Source organism: Nicotiana tabacum, chromosome 1 (assembly GCF_000715075.1).
Source record: "Nicotiana tabacum cultivar K326 chromosome 1, ASM71507v2, whole genome shotgun sequence".
NCBI lineage: Eukaryota > Viridiplantae > Streptophyta > Magnoliopsida > Solanales > Solanaceae > Nicotiana > Nicotiana tabacum.
The window spans coordinates 141283637-141290404 of record NC_134080.1 but is presented as its reverse complement, the minus strand read 5'-3'; positions in this window follow the sequence as shown (position 1 = coordinate 141290404).

The window sequence follows — 6768 nt, the reverse complement described above, 5'->3', positions numbered from 1 at the left end:
AATTATTGCAATTAAGTAGCTAGTTTAATTTTACAATTTAGAAAATTTAAGATTTTAATTTTTAGGGTTTTTAATTAAAGAAAAAGAAAATAGAGGAAAAGAAAAGGAAATAAAAAGGGACTAATTCAAAGATTGGATTTGTTTTGAAATTGGGTTGATCTTAATACCCAAACCAGCCCAAAAATTGCCCAAAACCCGTCCAAATTAACCCAGGCCCAAATAACCATACCCAGTCCAGCCCCCCCCCCCCCCCCGTCCCTATTAACCAAATGACCCAATTTCATAGTCCATTAATCACAACCGTTGACGGCTCGGAACTAGGCGAGTCTTTTGTATAAAAGTGTCCGAACAAATCCCCCCCCCCTCCAAACCCCAAAGACTCATCTCTGTCTCTCGTCTCTCCCAAAACTCTGAACCCTAGCCGCCCTAAAATCCATCGCGGCTCCGCCATGGTCTGCCGGCCGAAAATCTCCTCACGGTGGCGGACCACCACCAATCTCCCCCAAATTTACACCTTGAACTCCCCATCCCCTCCTCATTCCAAATCCCCAATCCATTTCTCTCAAATCATCACCGAAGTTCTCGAATCTTAGATCGAAATTTAGGGTCTAAACCCTAACTGCTCCAAACACCACCAAATTCATACCAGATGCTCCTCATCCCATCCACTCTCCAAATACCACCACAACCCTTTTCAAATCAGCCCCAATTTCTTCGAATTTTGAATCTAAGATTCCAAGGAAACCCTAAGTTCTCTCATTGGTCAGTGTTCAGAGCCTATGAACCCAAACATCCATTAGCTGGTTGTTATTGTTAAGAACAACCAGTTAATGGCTGTATAAGTTCATATTCGCCTCATTCAAGAATATTCCTCAACTGGTCCATTTCAAAATAGCATTAGGTAACTTCTTTTATTTTTTTTAGTTTTTTTTCCTTATTTGTTGTGTACGTGGTGAAATCAGAAGACTTGATTTCTCGCCGACAAGACATTTCGGGAGCATGCCCCGGGACCCCGAGGGCAGGGGGTCGCAACCGAATCCTCGACCTCGGGACTCGTCGAAGCCTGACTCGGAGAAAACGAAGAACGAAGCCAGGACAGAGGGGGAAGTCCTCTAGGCACATGGCTACATCTGACAAGCCTGGGCTATCCAGAGCCTATGCTGAAGCATCATGTCAACCCATCCCATCATCGTACTTTGTAGCTAATCCCCACGTACTTGTAACCGAGTCTCCCCTCCTATATAAAGGGGAATTGCCCCACCTTGTAAGGGGATGATGTTGCTCCATTTCTCCACAAGTACAAAATATCTCTCTCTCTCTCTCTCTCTCTCTCTCTCTCTTTTCTTCTAAGTGGTTCATCCTCGCAGGCTCGATACCTCCTTCACATTTATTATTTTCTTACTTGTTCTTCACCGTATCGTTTAGTATTGTCAATATAGAGCCTTGCTTAATCATACCTCTAACTGTTATCCCATCCCTATCCATCCCCGATAGTCCGAGATCGATACCAGCGCCGACCCCGAGGTCCCATCGACCATCTCCGATCTCGGGCAACATGCCCCTTTGGTTTGATTACTGTCTCGTATTAGCTCGCATTTTATCATTACACTTCACTTTCTTAGCATTAACTACTTTAACAGCTAGCTCAGGAATAGATCACGTATTCTTAGAGTACCATTTACAAATTTAATTGTTGTTACCATTTTCACGGTAAACAGTTTGGCGCCCACCGTGTGGCTAAAAATAAAAGTGATTATTTTCTTGTTGGTTTCGTCACACAAACATACATTATCTTTCACACTTTTTCTTGTCCAAGATCCTTTGATTTCAGGCCAAAATGTCCGGCTCGGTAAACGGAGTTGAGAACGACAACCTCAAAAATCGCATGTGAAAATGGCATGGCTATCCCAGCTGCTGGAGCACCACCGCGTGGTCCTGATATTGTTGTCGGACCAATTCCAGCGGACGCAAATTCATAGGACGCACAACGAGTCGACGAAACTTCTCAAACTGATAGGAGCGTACGGCACAGCGGCCAACAGGAAGCACAAAAAACCCCGACCCGAGTAGGACAGGAAGTTAGTCTTCATGTTATTTTTGAAATGTTGCAGGCACGATAGTTGGCTATCGCTCAACTGCAAAGCCGCCCGGAGACGCCCCCTTACAATGAGCTAGTACCCAAGGGATCAAGTAACGACGGGTCGGCAACCGACCCCGCCGCAGTGAGGATGCTTGGGAACCTCTTCAAAAGGATCGAATCAGGTTCGTGGAAGCTCTTACAGCAACCGTCTCCCGAGGAAACAGTCCCAGAACTCGCTTCGTAGAAACTCGAAACACCGGAACTCCCTAGTTGTGACAGGACCTTGGATCCCTACGGGCACACCACCACTTGCGCGTGCTCGTACAGAGGCAGCGATACCCGAGGCGATGGGTTTGAGATCATCTTGTTGAGAAAGTTCGAGAAACCTTTTCGAGAAGAACCGTGACGCAACGCCATTGCCTGGCACCTGACCTCACAGACTCGCTTACTATACCAGCGTGGTCCTCCGTGGAATCGCGTGCCAGTGCTACCAAAGTAGTATCGAGAAGGCCCGATACATCTGAGGCCGAACGAAGAAGAAATGAAATGCCACGGGAAGTCGCACCCTATCCCCTGATAAGATAAATGAGATCGCTCCCCGTCTCGGATGACTGGCCAACACAGGCCCTCACCCGAAGCCTAAGCAAAGCATGCCCAACGACTCTGGGGCGTTTCGAGCGGAGCCCGATCAGGTACCCAGCCGAGGTCCGGTTGGATACCCACACCCAGCACCAGTCCCGAATCGGGGCCATGGACAACCCTCCAAGAACCCCCTCGGGTTCGGTATATCCAAGGAGACCCCCGACAAAAAAGCTGATACAAAGCGGATGGAGGTATCATCCATGCGCGGCAAATGGAAGGAACAACTTGAGAAGCAACTTACCTCGCAACAGCAGGGGGATGGCCCGAAGACAGCACCCTCGAGGAACCTCCAAAGGAACCAGATTCAATAAGGAACAACTGGTAGGGAAACCCCGCCTAGCCGAGCGCGATTTCAGCATTGCTGTGCCGAACATCATGATCACCATAAGTGAATCCGGAAACGCCAGGCGGCTCAGACCTGTTCGACCAAGACTCCTCCAAGAGAACTATGGCTCGGCGCAAGAACCACAGGGCGTGCGGGATCACCAGCCTAAAAGAACAACAACCATGTTATTCAATAGAGGTCGCCACCAAGTATCATCGAGCAGACAGGCTCGAATCCAACTCCAAGGGAGGAAGGATATCGGGAAAAATGAAGACTACAAGCCACAGCGTATTGCCATGACAGTAGAGGGGCGGCGACACCCTTCAAAGATCTGTAAAATGCAGAGACAATGCACTTATCGCCAGGAAAAGTATGTGTTCATGAATGCAGGTGTTTCGACCAACTACACCGACGGCATCAGGCCAAAACCAATAAGGCAGTTCGGACTAACAAACCAAATCACTCCCACAACTCAAATCCTTGATGGATCCCAAATGCCGATCGCCACGACAATCAGGAAGGTCGCTCCCTCTACACAGCTTGCTTGAGCTCAGAGTGCAGACGTTTTATTCGGACGACAATGGGCGCATCACCCAGAGGCGATTTCCACCCCACTCCGCCAAAAGGGTGAAACTCCCCGACAAAGGTGGGACTAAGGCATTCGACTAAAAGCTACATGCGACGAGAGGAAATCCCTCACCATGTAACCCATCGCCGACATCGACGACTCCGCCCTCTAAGTGATCAGAGGCTAAGCAGAACCGCATCTTCTGCCAAGCCCGGTTTAATGTGGCAGAAGGCTGCATTAGGGCTCGTGCCTCGATATGGTAGGAACATACCTAACCTAAAAAACGTCGCCTGCACACCCCGCAGCAGGGAAGAACTACTCCGCTCCTTTGTTGCTTCTTTCCTTTTACTAACCTACATGCAGGCAGTCAGCCAAGGCATTCAGAAATCCTAAACTCCACTCAGAGAACTGAGGCCTCCGCGGGACCCACCGAGATCTCTCTCCTCGACTAGGTTTTTCAGCCTAAAGGTCCTGCCAGCGAGATTATTAGTGAAGTGACGTACCCCCAATAAAGGAATTCGACAAGATCGCAGTCCTTTCTTCTACAGTCGGACAACGTGAGATGACCTCCTCTTAAGGGCACCATCCCCTCGGAAGGGCCAACAATTGGCAGGCTAAGTTCCAAAAATGGAATCATGTAAATGGATCAGAAAATCAGAGGAGCCGCACCTATGCGGGTCGAGCTCGCGACAACGGGACAATATGTATTTACAACATATATTTACGCTAAGAAATAAAGAATACCCTTTTGGCATTTCTTATTTTGGGAAGATTTCGACATATTCGCAACAAATGCTTCTCCTTTAAATGAGCCCCGATATACTCGGAGACTCAGCATCAGCAATTCGACAACTTGCATGACCTCAGGGTCGGAACTCCGGGCTCATCAAGCCTCTGGAAGGAAACTCTGAGCTCACGAGAAGTTGTCTTCAAGCTCAAACAAACTAGATGAATCGAAGACTGCTGTTAATCGCCATACAACTGGAAAACTCGAAACTGTAAGACCCCTAGCGGGCAGCCTCGGTGTAACTAGATCTATTCTACAAACTGTAAGACCTCAATAGGCATGGCAAACTGTAAGACCTCAACAGGCATGAAAAATCCCGAAGTTTAGGATATACATCGCATTTGTAAGAATCCCTAAAGGGCATACCCTCGATGTAGACGTCTAAACTATCACTAGGGATCAAAAATGGCTACGGCCAAATGCATATGACTACGGTCAAAATGGTTGATATAGCCAAAATAATGCGACTCGGGGATGCCCAACTGTCACTAAAAAATCGCAGGCCACTACTCCGAATATACTTCGGAAAGAACCGGTTAAAATAGGCATCCCTCCACAAGCAAAAATGAGCTCCGATAACGTCGGCTCCAAAATTCAAGAGCGTCGATCTACTCGACCTATGAGCTATAAACCTTACGAGGTGCTCGAAACATCGCTAATAACGACTTGAAATCGAGGTTCCTCTGGAACCAACGACGGGTCAGGCAAAACTATTATAAAAAGACCTTAATGAGCGGAATCAAAGCCTACAAAAAGCCCACGGGCAAAAACAGCGTAAGAGCCATTATTGCCAGCTAAGAAAGCCTACGGGCCTCATATTGAAAGGTCTCTACGACCAAACAGCCTAAGAGCCACTGTCGCCAGCTAAAAAATCTTGACAACTTGAGGATTAAAATGAGCTCGAATCGTAACCCGATTCCGAGACCGGATCCAAAATAGTTAACTATGCAAAGCCTCCGAGCCACATCCTAAAAGGTCTCAAATGACCAAACGGCATAAATGCCACTATCATCGTCCAGGGAATTAAGGAAATTTATGGGTCAATTACAGCTCGAATCGCAACGCGACTCGGAGACTGGACCCAAAAGCTGCAATATGCCTAAGGGCACGACATAAATGCCACGATCACCGGCCAGGGAATTAAGGAAATTTATGGGTCGATTACAACTTGAATCGCAACGCGACTCGGAGACTGGACCCAGAAGCTGCGACGTGCCTAAGGGTGCGACATGAACACCACTGTCGCCAACCAAAAACTCAAGGAAATATACGAGTCGATTACATCTCGAATCGCAATGCGATTCGAAGACTGGACCCAAAAGTTGCAATATGCCTAAGGGCACAACATGAATGTCATTATCGCTAGCCGAGTAAACCTCCGAACCTAGCGCCCATAAGGTCACTTCGACCCAAAATCACAAAAGCCATCATATTCGCCCATGAAGGCAGGAAAGAGCCTAAGGGTTGATTGAAGCACAAGCCACCATGCAAATCGGGGACTAAGCGTAAGAGGCCAAGCCAGGCACAAAGGCCCCAGCACCTGCTCGCATCAAGGATCGCACTGAAGGACCCCCGAGTCTGTCCTATCCATTCCGGATCTATGAAGACCTTGCCAAACACCAAAACCGGCCTGACCGGTCGGAAGCAACAACAAAGAAAAAAAAAGAAGAAATAAAGCTTCAAATTCTTTCTTATATATTACACGCGCAAAAAGGGCGCATTCTCCATCTACAGGCATGTCCTACGTATATCAGAGACAAAGCAACAAAACGAAAAAGATCTACACTCTGCGCCAAAGAGCTACAACTTGTCAAATTTTCCCTCCGTAACGTCAATAAGAAGTAACCGAGCGGCATGCTCATCCTCCCTTGCTCGAGCCATTTCCTTCGAGAGAACGAAGCCCCTTGCACAGACCTCCTCAAGTACCTTCCTCCGGGACCTACAACGAACGTATTCCTTGATCCTCTTCTCATGGTCGAGAGCTCATTTCAGTTCAGCTTGGGCATTGGCAGCATCTTTCATACAAATCGCTATCTCACGATCAGTCCTGGTTCGGCTTAATGCCGCTTCTGCCCGGGCATCGATTATCTCGGATCTAACCTTCGAAAGATCGGATTCAAGTCTCCCAATCATGTCCGCCTAAACTTTGGCGTTGTCATGAGTCAAGATGAGTTGAGCCTCGAAGGTAGGGACCTTAGCCGAGGTGCCCATCTCCTCTAAAGCTCGAGCCTGCACCTGAGCCCTTAGCTCCTCACAAGCAACTCTGACGCGATTGACGTTGCCCTTGAGATACTCCAAGGCCTCCGACTTTTTCTGCAACTGATACGGCAAAAGGGAATTAGCCTTAAGGTTAGAAGGGGGTGAAG